Source organism: Mustela nivalis, assembly GCF_964662115.1.
Source record: "Mustela nivalis genome assembly, chromosome: 5".
Lineage (NCBI taxonomy): Eukaryota > Metazoa > Chordata > Mammalia > Carnivora > Mustelidae > Mustela > Mustela nivalis.
This window is the reverse complement of record NC_139024.1, coordinates 118,778,397-118,792,619: the sequence shown is the minus strand read 5'-3', so window position 1 is coordinate 118,792,619 and position 14,223 is coordinate 118,778,397. Positions and strand designations below refer to the sequence as shown.

The following is a 14,223-nucleotide window of genomic DNA, read 5'->3' as shown; positions in this document are numbered from 1 at the left end:
CCTAGGTATCTTATGGTTTTGGATGCAATTGTAAAAGGGATTGACTCCTTAATTTCTCTTTCTTCTGTCTTGCTGTTTGTGTAGAGAAGTGCAACTGATTTCTGTGCATTGATTTTATATCCTGACACTTTACTGAATTCCTGTACAAGTTCTAGCAGTTTTGGAGTGGAGTCTTTTGGGTTTTCCACATATAGTATCATATCATCTGTGAAGAGTGATAATTTGACTTCTTCTTTGCCGATTTGGATGCCTTTAATTTCCTTTTGTTGTCTGATTGCTGAGGCTAGGACCTCTAGTACTATGTTGAATAGCAGTGGTGATAATGGACATCCCTGCCGTGTTCCTGACCTTAGCGAAAAAGCTTTCAGTTTTTCTCCATTGAGAATGATATTTGCGGTGGGTTTTTCATAGATGCCTTTGATGATATTGAGGTATGTGCCCTCTATCCCTACACTTTGAAGAGTTTTGATCAGGAAGGGATGCTGTACTTTGTCAAATGCTTTTTCAGCATCTATTGAGAGTATCATATGGTTCTTGTTCTTTCTTTTATTGATGTGTTGTATCACATTGACTGATTTGCGGATGTTGAACCAACCTTGCAGCCCTGGAATAAATCCCACTTGGTCGTGGTGAAAAATCTTTTTAATGTACTGTTGAATCCTATTGGCTAGTATTTTGTTGAGTATTTTCGCATCTGTGTTCATCAAGGATATCGGTCTATAGCTCTCTTTTTTGGTGGGATCCTTGTCTGGTTTTGGGATCAAGGTGATGCTGGCCTCATACAATGAGTTTGGAAGTTTTCCTTCCATTTCTATTTTTTGGAACAGTTTCAGGAGAATAGGAATTAGTTCTTCTTTAAATGTTTGGTAGAATTCCCCCGGGAAGCCATCTGGCCCTGGGCTTTTGTTTGTTTGGAGATTTTTAATGACTGTTTCAATCTCCTTACTGGTTATGGGTCTGTTCAGGCTTGCTATTTCTTCCTGGTTCAGTGGTGGTAGTTTATATGTTTCTAGGAATGCATCCATTTCTTCCAGATTGTCAAATTTATTGCCGTAGAGTTGCTCATAGTATGTTCTTATAATAGTTTGTATTTCTTTGTTGTTAGTTGTGATCTCTCCTCTTTCATTCATTATTTTATTTATTTGGGTCCTTTCTCTTTTCTTTTTGATAAGTCGGGCCAGGGGTTTATCAATTTTATGAATTCTTTCAAAGAACCAGCTTCTAGTTTCGTTGATTTGTTCTATTGTTTTTTTGGTTTGTATTTCATTGATTTCTGCTCTGATCTTTATGATTTCTCTTCTCCTGCTGGGCTTAGGGTTTCTTTCTTGTTCTTTCTCCAGCTCCTTTAGGTGTAGGGTTAGGTTGTGTACCTGAGACCTTTCTTGTTTCTTGAGAAAGGCTTGTACCGCTATATATTTTCCTCTCAGGACTGCCTTTGTTGTGTCCCACAGATTTTGAACCGTTGTATTTTCATTATCATTTGTTTCCATGATTTTTTTCAATTCTTCTTTAATTTCCCAGTTGACCCATTCATTCTTTAGAAGGATACTGTTTAGTCTCCATGTATTTGGGTTCTTTCCAAACTTCCTTTTGTGGTTGAGTTCTAGCTTTAGAGCATTGTGGTCTGAAAATATGCAGGGAATGATCCCAATCTTTTGATACCGGTTGAGTCCTGATTTAGGACCGAGGATGTGATCTATTCTGGAGAATGTTCCATGTGCACTAGAGAAGAATGTGTATTCTGTTGCTTTGGGATGAAATATTCTGAATATATCTGTGATGTCCATCTGGTCCAGTGTGTTGTTTAAGGCCTTTATTTCCTTGCTGATCTTTTGCTTGGATGACCTGTCCATTTCAGTGAGGGGAGTGTTAAAGTCCCCTACTATTATTGTATTCTTGTTGATGTGTTTCTTTGATTTTGTTATTAATTGGTTTATATAGTTGGCTGCTCCCACGTTGGGGGCATAGATATTTAAAATTGTTAAATCTTCTTGTTGGACAGACCCTTTGAGTATGATATAGTGTCCTTCCTCATCTCTTATTATAGTCTTTGGCTTAAAATCTAATTGATCTGATATAAGGATTGCCACTCCTGCTTTCTTCTGATGTCCATTAGCATGGTAAATTCTTTTCCACCCCCTCACTTTAAATCTGGAGGTGTCTTCGGGCTTAAAATGAGTTTCTTGGAGGCAACATATAGACGGGTTTTGTTTTTTTATCCATTCTGATACCCTGTGTCTTTTGACAGGGGCATTTAGCCCATTCACATTCAGGGTAACTATTGAGAGATATGAATTTAGTGCCATTGTATTGCCTGTAAGGTGGCTGTTACTGTATATGGTCTCTGTTCCTTTCTGATCTACCACTTGTAGGCTCTCTCTTTGCTTAGAGGACCCCTTTCAAGATTTCCTGGAGAGCTGGTTTGGTATTTGCAAATTCTTTCAGTTTTTGTTTGTCCTGGAAGCTTTTAATCTCTCCTTCTATTTTCAATGATAGCCTAGCTGGATATAGTATTCTTGGCTGCATGTTTTTCTCGTTTAGTGCTCTGAAAATATCATGCCAGCTCTTTCTGGCCTGCCAGGTCTCTGTGGATAAGTCAGCTGCCAATCTAATATTTTACCATTGTATGTTACAGACTTCTTTTCCCGGGCTGCTTTCAGGATTTTCTCTTTGTCACTGAGACTTGTGAATTTTACTATTAGGTGACGGGGTGTGGGCCTATTCTTATTGATTTTGAGGGGCGTTCTCTGAACCTCCTGAATTTTGATGCTCGTTCCCTTTGCCATATTGGGGAAATTCTCCCCAATAATTCTCTCCAGTATACCTTCTGCTCCCCTCTCTCTTTCTTCTTCTTCTGGAATCCCAATTATTCTAATGTTGTTTCGCCTTATGGTGTCACTTATCTCTCGAATTCTCCCCTCGTGGTTCAGTAGCTGTTTGTCCCTCTTTTGCTCAGCTTCTTTATTCTCTGTCATTTGGTCTTCTATATCACTAATTCTTTCTTCTGCCTCATTTATCCTAGCAGTGAGAGCCTCCATTTTTGATTGCACCTCATTAATAGCTTTTTCTAAATTTCAACTTGGTTAGATTTTAGTTCTTTTATTTCTCCAGAAAGGGCTTTTATATCTCTCGAGAGGGTTTCTCTAATATCTTCCATGCCTTTTTCGAGCCCGGCTAGAACCTTGAGAATTGTCATTCTGAACTCTAGATCTGACATATTACCGATGTCTGTATTGATTAGGTCCCTAGCCTTTGGTACTGCCTCTTGTTCTTTTTTTTGTGTTGAATTTTTACGTCTTGTCATTTTGTCCAGATAAGAGTAAATGAAGGGGCAAGTAAAATACTAAAAGGGTGGCAACAACCCCAGGAAAATATGCTTTAACCAAATTAGAAGAGATCCAAAATCGTGAGTGGGGAGAAAGGGGATAAAAAGAGGTTCAAAAAGGAAGAATGAAAAAAAAAAGCAAAAAGCAAAAAAAAAAAAAAAAAGGAAAGAAAAGAAAAGAATTTTTAAAAAAAGAAAACACCTAAGAAAAATGTAAAAAAGAAAAAATATATATATTAGATAAACTAGTAAAAAATCGTTAAAAAAGAAACAGGTAACAGTTAAAAAAAAAAAATTTTACCTGAAGGCGAGAAAAAAAAAAAATGAAAAAGAAAAAATTAAATTAACTGCAAGACTAAAAAAATTCACAGGAAAAAAGCCATGAGTTCCGTGCTTGGCTTTCTCCTCCTCTGGAATTCTGCTGCTCTCCTTGGTATTGAAACCGCACTCCTTGGTAGGTGAACTTGGTCTTGGCTGGATTTCTTGTTGATCTTCTGGGCGAGGGGCCTGTTGTAGTGATTCTCAAGTGTCTTTGCCCCAGGCGGAATTACACCGCCCTTACCCGGGGGGCCGGGGTGAGTAATCCGCTCGGGTTTGCTTTCAGGAGCTTTTGTTCCCTGGGCGCTTTCCGTAGAGTTCCGGAGGACGGGAATACAAATGGCGGCCTCCTGGTCTCCAGCCCGGAGGAGCCGAGAGCCCAGGGCCCCACTCCTCAGTGCACCCTCAGAGAACAGCGCCCAGTTACTCCCATCTGCCTGACCTCCAGCCGCACTCCGAGCTCACCGAGCCTGCGACCGGTTCAAGGTAACACCGAGCTGTGAGCTTACTGTCGGCTCTGTCTCTGTAGCCGGCTTTCCCGTTCCAATACCCGCAAGCTCTGCGGCACTCAGACACCCCCGATCCTTCTGTGACCCTGCGGGACCTGAGGCCACGCTGACCCCGCGTGGGCTTCGCCCTGGTTTAGCCCCTGGAGCGATGTCCCTCAACGGAACAGACTTTTAAAAGTCCTGATTTTGTGCGCGGTTGCTCCGCTGCTTGCCGGGAGCCGGCCCCTCCCCCCGGGGTCTATCTTCCCGTCGCTTTGGATTCACTTCTCCGCCGGTCCTACCTTTCAGAAAGTGGTGGTTTTTCTGTTTCCAGAATTGCTGTTCTTCTTCTCTTCGATCTGCCGATGGATTTTCAGGTGTTCGCAATCTTTAGATAAGCTATCTAGCTGATCTCCGGCTAGCTGAAGCAGTCTCAGCTTGCTACTTCTCCACCATCTTGACTCCTCCCCTAAAGTCAGACCTTTAAAGATAACCCTGTGGGCGGATCACCTAAACACGTTAAATGCTTTTCAAAAACGTTAGGAGATATCAATTGGATCAGGCCCTATCTAAAACTCACTGATCAGGAATTATCACCCTTATTTGAGACACTTAAGGGAGACCCTAACCTCACCTCTCCTCAGTCAGTTGACTGAGGGGGCAAAAGCAGCCATCAGTCTGATCCAGAAAAGGCTAGAAGCTGCTCAGATAGACAGAATTGACTATTCCAAACCTTTGCTATTTTGTGTCCTTGCCGAAAAACGAGCTCCCACTGGAGTTTTGTGGCAATCTGGCCCTATATCATGGGTTAGTTTGGCCCACTCTCAAGGGAAGGTCTTGCCTTGGTACCCAAGTGCCGTTGCACAAATTATACTTAAAGGGATTAAACTTAGTATAGCAGCATTTGGTAAACAACCAGATACTATAATAACACCATATACGCAGGAACAGATAAAGTGCCTAGCAGCCTGTGATGATGACTGGGCCATTTTGATAACTATAACGTGCACTCAATTTGATCACCACTACCCATCACATCCATGGCTACAGTTCAGTTTATCCAATCCAATCATATACCCTAGGATCACTCACCATAAACCCCTCAGTAATGTAAGGCTTATATTCACTGATGGATCAAAGCAAGGAGTAGGAGCTATAGTTACCAAAGAAGAGAGTTGGACCTTCCTATTTCAAAGCTCCTCTCCCCCAAGAAACCGAGCTGCTCACAGTGATAAAAGCATTTCAAATGTTTCATCAAGAACCCTTCAACCTTTTATCAGATAGTAGATATGTGGTGCAAGCTGTCTCTATCATTGAAAATGTGGGTTCTATTAATGCCAGGTCTAATATCTCTAAGGCATTACAAGAAATCCAAACATTAGTTTGGGACAGGAAGGCTCCATTTCATATTGGCCACATACGAGCTCATAGAACCTTACCAGGCCCCCTGACAAAAGGCAATCGGTTAGCAGACTCCTTAACCAGAGGAGAATTTGTCTTTGCCATTGAGGACCCAGAGCAACAGGCGAGACATTATCATAAGCTGTTCCATGTGAATGCTTTAACTCTTCGCCTCAAATTTAACATAACAAAAGCACAGGCAGGGTTAATCCTAAGCATTTGTTACCTAATCATATATGGCAAATGGATGTCACACATGTTTCAGAATTTGGAAAGTTCAGATGTGTTCATGTCTCTGTAGATACCTGCTCTGGAATAATTTTTGCCTCAGTGCATACGGGGGAAAAATCCAGAGATGTTATCGCCCATTGCCTACAGGCTTCCGCAGCATGGGGAAAGCCACACCAGTTAAAGACAGATAATGGTCCAGCCTACACCTCACAACCCTTTAAAGCCTTCCTACAACAACTTGACATTCACTTGATACATGGAATACCCTATGACCCACAAGGACAGAGTGTTGTGGAGCGCACGCATCTTACAATAAAAAATGCGCTTTATAAACAAAAAGGGGGAATAGGGGACACCTTCAGGTCCTCTAAAGATAAGCTCAACACCATTCTCTTTATTTTGAATTTTTTAACGTTGGACAAAATGGGTAAGTCAGCTGCAGACAGGCATGCAAGTGATGCTGCTGCTCCCCCTAAGCCTTTAGTACTTTGGAAGGACATCCTCACAGGAAAGTGGAATGGACTAGATCCAGTGTTAGTATGGAGTAGGGGCTCTGTATATGTTTTTCCACAGGAAAAGGAGGCTCCAATTTGGATCCCAGAGCGGCTGGTGCGTGCAGCCTTGCCTTCGAACACCAGTCATGATGCTGAAGATGCTGATGATAACTCTGGGGATGCTACACCTCCTGCGGCAGACCCAAGCCAGAGAGCTGTGAGCAGTGGTTAAAGCATGGCCATATCCTTTACCAGTGACTAACTCTTCTCTCATATTCCCTCCTCTCCCTTTGATACATGGCAGGTCTGTAACTTGCTAGAAGCATGTACTGATATCTCAGCAGTGTCCATGTTAAATGGTGGCAAATTCCTCAACTGTTCTTATAAACAAAATGACTCTAGTACCTTTGAGACAACAGTTAATGTGTCTTGTCCCAATAATATTACTTATCAGCCCACTCCCATATGCGTCTCGCCACCGTTCCTTTTCCTCGTAACAAATGCTAGCGAGCTGAATGATACGTTGAATTGCACTAAGAATTGCTATCTTTCCCAGTGCTGGAATGTCACGGCCTTCAAGCTGGCTGTGATTATGCGTATCCCTACCCATGTTCCTATCCCAGTTTCCATTCCAGAGGACAAGTTACCGGTGGTGCTATCCAGAAAGAAGAGAGATTTTGGTATCACAGCCGCCATTGTGACAGCATTGGCTATATCTACAGCAACTGCCACGGCAGCAGCAGTCTCGCTTGCTACAACTATACCCACTGCGGAAGCTGTGAACACCCTTGCAGAAGGAACAGCGGCTGCCCTTCAAACACAGACTCAGACCAATGCACATCTGCAAGCAGGAATCCCGATAGTCAACCAGAGAGTGGATTTGGTTCAAGAACAAGTGGACATATTTGGGGCCCTATTGGGACTGGGATGTATAGCACCCCTCCTGGCAATTTGTGTAACTCCTATAGCCTATACTAATATGAGTGACTTACAGAATGTCTCCCGACAGCTCTCCCAATACTTGTGGGGGAATTAGTTCGCAGAATTCCAAAACTACACTCATCACCTGCTACTAGGCATAACAAGGATAAAGAACACCAGAGTTGAGCTTGCAGCCCTCCCAGAGATAATCAAAACATTGCAAGATGCGTTAACCTTTACAAAACAATGGGCTAGCATAATTGGTCTGATGACAATCCTCATAGTGGGCTTGATTCTGCTAGTAAGGAAACTGCAAATTTGGAGGCGACAGCAACCTAGGCAACAGCAAGCCATGGTGCAGGCCTTGTTAGACATCGAGGCTGGAACAGCCCCACAAGTGTGGCTGAAAGACCCCTCTCCCCTTGCTAAAGGCTTGTTTAAGTAACCTGATGTCCCCACAGCACCCCCTCTCCCCTTGCTGAAGGCTTGATTGTCCCCATAGCTGGATGGCAACACATACCAGGATGTCTATTGTCTGTGATCACCCGGTCTGTCAAAAGAAAAGACAAATGAGGAATAGAATGTACCTGGGACTTTCCAGAGTGCTGAGCCAAGGCCCACCAGAACAAACCGTTGTGTCCTTGCCTTAAACCCAGTGCCTGACAATGCTTAATTTAAATTTACCAATCAGATTCCTGTAACCAAGCATCTGCTTCTGTAAGCTTGCTTCCCGCCACCCCAACCCTGCCCTATATAATCTGCTCCCCAACTTAGCCCGGCGCGCTCAGCCCACAAAGGCTGGTGCGTCCGCAGGCGCCTGTGTAACCAATAAACCTCTTGCAATTTGCATCCAGTGGACGCATGCTGTTCGATTCTTGGGTGCAGCTCCAGGGTCTTTCATGGCTAAGTATGCTGGATCGGTAGTCAACGACGGGTAAGATTGGTGGGGGAAATATACCAACCTAAGACAGGACGCAGATCATTGATATCTGCTGTCTGATGACGGGTAAGGATATTCCCCCCCACTGACAACCTAAGACAGACACGATCCCTGCCATAAAAGAAAAAATGGGGAGATGTCAGAGGCAGGCCCCTGGCCAGGGCAGCCTCCGCCAGTAAAAGATGGCGCCTGATGAGTTGCCAAGAAAAGTTGCCTCATGAGACTAAGCGGAATGCCCAAAGAGGAGGTAAACAGCATTGGTTGCTAGCAAAGTTGTTCGTTTAGGTGTGCAGCCTGATTCGCTCCCTCCTGTACCCTGCTCGCTGGTTGGTCATGTAAGCGTATATAAGTGTGTAGACTTGCGGAAATAAAGAGAGAGAAGATACATCTGAACTGGGGCTTCTTGTCGTCCTTGCGGGTCGAGGGCGTTACAAAACAGATGAGCCAAGAGGAAAACAAGAGAAAGGGAGACAAACCAAGAAACAGATTCTTAAATTTGGAGAACACATGCGTTTACCAGATGGGGGTTGGGAATAGGTTAAATAGGTGGTAAGGATTAAGGAGAGCACATGCTGTGATGAACACAGGTTGATATATGGAAGTGTCAAATCCCTACATTGTACACCTGAAACTAATGTCACACTGTGTGCTAACCAACTGGAATTAACTTTTAAAAAAATAAAAGCTAAAATAAAACAGTAGGCATGAGACTGATTATATTAAAGCTGTAAAAATATGCAATTTGTTTGAAAAATCTTATGAAATTATACATTTATTTATTTATAAAATAACATAATTTATACATGTAATATATACACATTCCCAATGGACACACACACACCATTCACGTACACACGTATGTGTACAAAAATAAAAGAAATAAAACAAAAACTGTTCAAGAGCCAGTGGATGTACTTACATTGAACATTCAGAGTCCCATGATTATCCTGGCCACACTGGCTCTCAGATTCACTCAGTAGGATGACAGACAGGAATCAAAGCATGCCAAGGGGGAGGCATCAGAGGTTTCTTTTCATGGGACATATTCTTGAAAAAGTCCATAATGCAGTCCAGGTGCTAGTGTCTGCCCACCCATTCACAAGTGACAGTTTAGGTAGAAGGAGATGAATTTACACCTATGGGAGTGGAGTCTCCCTGGTTTATCACACTTATCTCCCTTGGAGCCAGTCCCTCTGATCATACCTCCATGGGCATAATTTCCAGACGTGATTATAAGGGGTCAGAGATGCCCATACTGGGTTCCCACCATTTGCTATAGTTCATCAGGCATTCCTCCCCAGCATGTCACAATTTACCAAGCAAAGGCCAATTTTAACACAGGCAATATTGTCTAAAAATCCACCTGACATTCTTCCTTTAAATTTGTCTTGGAGGGGCGCCTGGGTGGTTCAGTGGGTTAAAAACTCTGCCTTTAGCTCAGGTCATGATCCTAGGGTCCTGGGATAGAGCCCTGCATTGGGCTCTCTGCTCAGCGGGGAGCCTGCTTCTGCCTTTCTCTCTCTACCTGCCTCTCAGCCTACTTGTGATCTCTGTTTGTCAAATAAATAAATAAAATCTTTTTAAAAAATTGTCTTGGAAATGTAAAAAGGGTATTAAACATACACTTGTGAGAATGAAAATAATTTATAGTGATTTTTTCTTTTTTTAAACATCACGTCATTTTCCAAATTATAGGATTTATCTTATGTATGGAATCTAAAACAAATGAACACACAGGAGTAACAAAAGGGGAGAAACAGACTCATAAACACAGAGGAAAAACTAGTTTTTGCCAGAGGAGGGGAATGGGGAGCTATGGGTGAAATAAGTGCGGGGGATTAACAGGTACAAATTCCAGTTATAAAATAAATAAGTAACAAGGATGAAAATTACAGCATAGGGAATATAGTCAATAATATTGCAATAACATTGTGTGGTTGCTACACTTCTCTTAGAGAGCATTTCCTAATTTATATAATTGTCAAATCACTATGTTGTATACCTGAGACTAATATAATATTACATCTCGACTTCAATTAAAATGTTGTAATTAAAAATATTTTAAAATTCTCAAAAAACAGATTATTTCCTAAAAGAACATTCCATTTTGTGTGCTTAGCAAGAAACAAACAAACAAACAAACAAAACAAATAAAAGCAGAAAACATGGGGATACTTAAAGGTTTTCTATTGCAAACCATTTAAACAACCTAATTACATCAAGCACACCTGGGAATTTTTCAGTATGTACTTGTGGAAAATATTAGTTAAAGCTTCTTGAATTAAGATCTTTGACCTTCAACAAGGTCAAAGTTCCCTTAGATACTATTGACCACAAGAGGGAAGCCTAGTACCACTTTCACTGTGCTTTAGGGAAAAAGGGGGGAGGGTTGGGGAAGACATTTGAGAACATTTGAAATATCCCCCTATAAGCAGTGTCAAGAGAAAACAAGTGTCTTCCCCTCCTGAGACTGCATTTCCTTTTGGAGTGATTTTAATGTTTTCAATGGGCTTATTCTTGGCCCTACATATTGACTGCAGGGTGCAAGACTTGTTTGAGAGCACCACTGTACTCACTGCTCATGGGAGACCTTGACCTAAAGGGTGTTTTTAAAACCCAGGTTTCCTAGAACAAATTGTTCATACTGTTATTATCTAGAGAAATTGATGGTACAATTTAATATACCCATTATTGGTGGTATTTTTAATTGGTGAGGGAGAAAGAATATACCAATAAAACCTTTCAGTAAAACCAATAGCAATCTTCTGGCCTATTTCTATCTTTTCTTTCTACCTTAAAACTTTTAATTAAAGTTTTCAGAAATCCAAGGTATGTTAGTTTATTCTTTATCGTCACTCCTGGTTTTTCAAAAGCATTTTACAGCATTGATGACTCCTCATCATTATCCCATCTGTCCTTGATGTGCCATTTATCCACTCCTGTACCCCCTGTCCTGCTGTGTTCATGGACCTTGCCCCCTCACACTCCATGCTGGGCCGTACTCACTTCCTCCTCACAACTTCTATTTTCATGTAAAAATTTCCTTCATTCAGTTAGGACATTCAGACTTGAGACCTTAAATCAGTACGCTTTTTTCATCATTTTCTAGCACCTTACCCAAACCTAGTCCAACAGCAGGCCTAGTGTTTCATTCTTCACTTTCTGAACTTTTCATCTTCATGCTTCCTGTCTCTTCTTAAATTCTCTGAGAGTTTTGCATGTTTAGAAACCAGCTCCTTGGCTAATGATTGCTAACCAAATACATTAAATAAATCATCTTCAAGTTTCAGTTTCTTACTGTGACTCACACCCATTAGGAAAGAGTGAGTGTCAGACACGGTGCTCTGTAGACGTTCTAACGCTCTGCACACGTGAGTAGAGATCATGCTCAATGGGTCCACATTTCTACAGAATGCTGCATGTGCTCAGAGTCATGGTGGCAGGAACTCGTGCATTATTGTCTGGACTCGGTCAGTTCTCGAAACCCAAACCCTAAATTCCCTCCTGACAGAGGCAGGGTTCCCACAGAAAGCTGGGTATGGTCCTATGGAAGAACAGTCTTCCGTGCTAACTGGTTCTATGTGGCACATGCCCCAGGAGTCGATGTGCTTTGTTAACTTAGCGGTACACAAACAATGTACTGTGAGCACAAAACAACAGAGCACAGGCCTGGCTGATCCCTCTAATACAAATTTTCCTCAGGAACAAAGCAGGAGACTTAAAAGTTTGAAAAAAAAAACTCAAGTTTTAACAGACAGACTGTTGCGTCATGCTTGCTCTAAGAAGAGCCATGTTGTAAGTTTACTCTCTCTATGACTCTGGAAGAAAAATTGGGTGAAGAAACATAGCTCACATTGCTGGTTCTATGTTCATTTCTTTCACTGTATTAAAGTTATGGTATATGTGGCTAATAGAGGCAACGTTCACATATCATGTCTATTTAATGTTTATCTTCTTTCCTTAATCTCACCTAAGGGGACTTTAGTACAGAGACAGCTATGGACTTATGAAACGAGTCCTTACCTGTTTTGCAGAATTTTAAAGTGAGAGAAATATGTTTTCATTATTCTCATTCCACTGACCAAATGGTGGTCAAAGAGTCGAGGAAACAGCTTATTCATGATACCTGTGGATAGATCTGTGCTTAATTATGAATTCTATCCTCTCTCCCTAAGATATGTGGGAAAGGGAGGAACTTACTTGCCTGGAATGTGGTGAAATTATTTTCTGGGAGGACCAAGAGTTTGCTTTACCTGCCAGGAAGTTGGGTGACTGAGGACAATGGAATTTGTTCCTGACCCTGTGCAGGAAACCAGAGGGAAAGGCAGATGGACCTGTTTGTTGGTGGCAGATCCTAGAAAGGGTGGCCATGTGGGGAAACAGTCTGCACTTCCCGAGCTGTAGGCACAAAGGATCTTTCAGTGTCTCCTACACACAGACAGAGGCCGTGAGGGAATTTGAAGGGCCTGAACAACCTCACACAACAGGAAATCTCTGCTCTGAACATCATTCAGTCCCAGAGAACACATATTGCCTCCACTAAGACATCTCCTGCTTTCTCCTCTTCCTCCCTCTCTCTGAATCCACCCCAACTAGAACTGAGTAAGATGCAAACTCACCTCTGCCTGCAAAAAATTCCAGCAGGGGATAGAAAAGGATTTATCTTAAATCAGATTGGGACTATTGATGATTACACTGTTCCAAAAAATCTAATTGATGAATTCAGATATGCTTGTGCAATTTACAGGAATTTTAGAATGGTCTGTTCATTAAAATTTAATAAATAAATCATGGGGTATACTATATTGCCTATATAACAAGGACAATAGTTCTGCTAATGAATGTGTGTGCGTGCATGCATGTGTATCTGCATGTTCTTATTCACAAACATTACCCAAGCAGAGAAGGATGATTTCACAACTCCAGGGCCTGTAAAAACAAAACAAAAGACAAAACCCTCAGAGCTTTCAAAATTCAGGTTTCAGATCCAGGTGAAGAGAGAATAAATCAAATTCACAAACTGCCACTCTCCCAAGTTAGAGATGAACCCAAACACTCCAGTCCCTTCATTTGCCCAAAAAAGGTTAGGAAGGCCAATGATCCTACCACTCTAGCACTTTTCTTGATAACAGCAGTTGATAATTTTCACTCTGATAGAAATTTATTTCCATAAGACTAGCTTCTGTCTGCTCTCAAGATGGGAAGGAGAAATGAAACAGAACAAGTAAAGCTTCTTATAGGGAGCTTTGGGAAGGAAATATCTGGATCAGTATCCCTCCCACCCCCCCTTCCCCACCTTAACACCCTAGCAGCTCTGATAGGAAGTTCTGAGGGCTATGGGGGGAAAGGCAAGGAAGAGAAGCAAAAGGAAAGAGCTGGAGGTTCCTGAAGTGAGGTCCCAGACATGCCCTGGGTGCACGTGAGAACTATCCATTTCTAAGGCCTCATCAAATACCCCAATAAGTATTCTCTCTGGGTTTGGTGTGCCCCTGCGGAAAGAACCTGAGCGAACCATGGTGGACAAAAATAGATGATATAGATAGAGGATATTAAGATATAAATATATTTTCATTAAGCAACTTAAAAAATTCCCATTAACAAAGAGGCTGGGTGGCTCAGCTGGTGAAGAACCCAACTCCTGATGTCGGCTCAGGCCAGGATATCAGCGTCCTGGGATCAAAGCCCATGTCTGGCTCCCCGCTCAGTATGGAGTCCACTTGAGATTCTCTCCCACTCTCACCCCCCTTCCTCCCTTCATGTACATGCTCTTTCTCTGTTTCCTTTATTTATAATTAAATAAAATTATTAGCTTCTCTGTCTTCTCTGTATCGTAGGGAATAGAAGTAAGAGTATTACAGTTCCCTGGCTCTCCTTCCCTCAGGATGGGGACATGCCTTATCCACTGCCAGTGAAAGTTAGTATTATGAGATTTGGAAGGTGGCAGGTAGGCTGAAGCCATCTCATGCAGTGGACACAAGGGCATCACAACAGGAGTCTTGGCAGCAGCCTTGTGTTGCCAACACAGTCCTTTATCTGGGGCTCTGGAGGAGATGGGATGTTGGCAGTGCCTTCCCACAGACTGCTGACCTCTTGGAGATAGGGGAC

The 14,223-nt window shown here is 42.2% G+C and overlaps 1 protein-coding gene and 1 long non-coding RNA gene across 4 annotated transcripts in view; one reads left to right on the top strand and one right to left on the bottom strand.

The window, feature by feature from the left end:
- Window positions 1-14,223, top strand: part of LOC309865787 (endogenous retrovirus group K member 7 Env polyprotein-like) — a 1,143,634-nt gene that overhangs the window by 1,085,190 nt on the left and 44,221 nt on the right. The window lies entirely within an intron of this gene.
- Window positions 6,344-7,151, bottom strand: LOC309865824. The gene is made up of 2 exons (XR_014312274.1): window positions 6,984-7,151; window positions 6,344-6,569 (listed from the first exon to the last, which is right to left on the bottom strand). It is a non-coding gene; the product is annotated as an uncharacterized lncRNA (long non-coding RNA).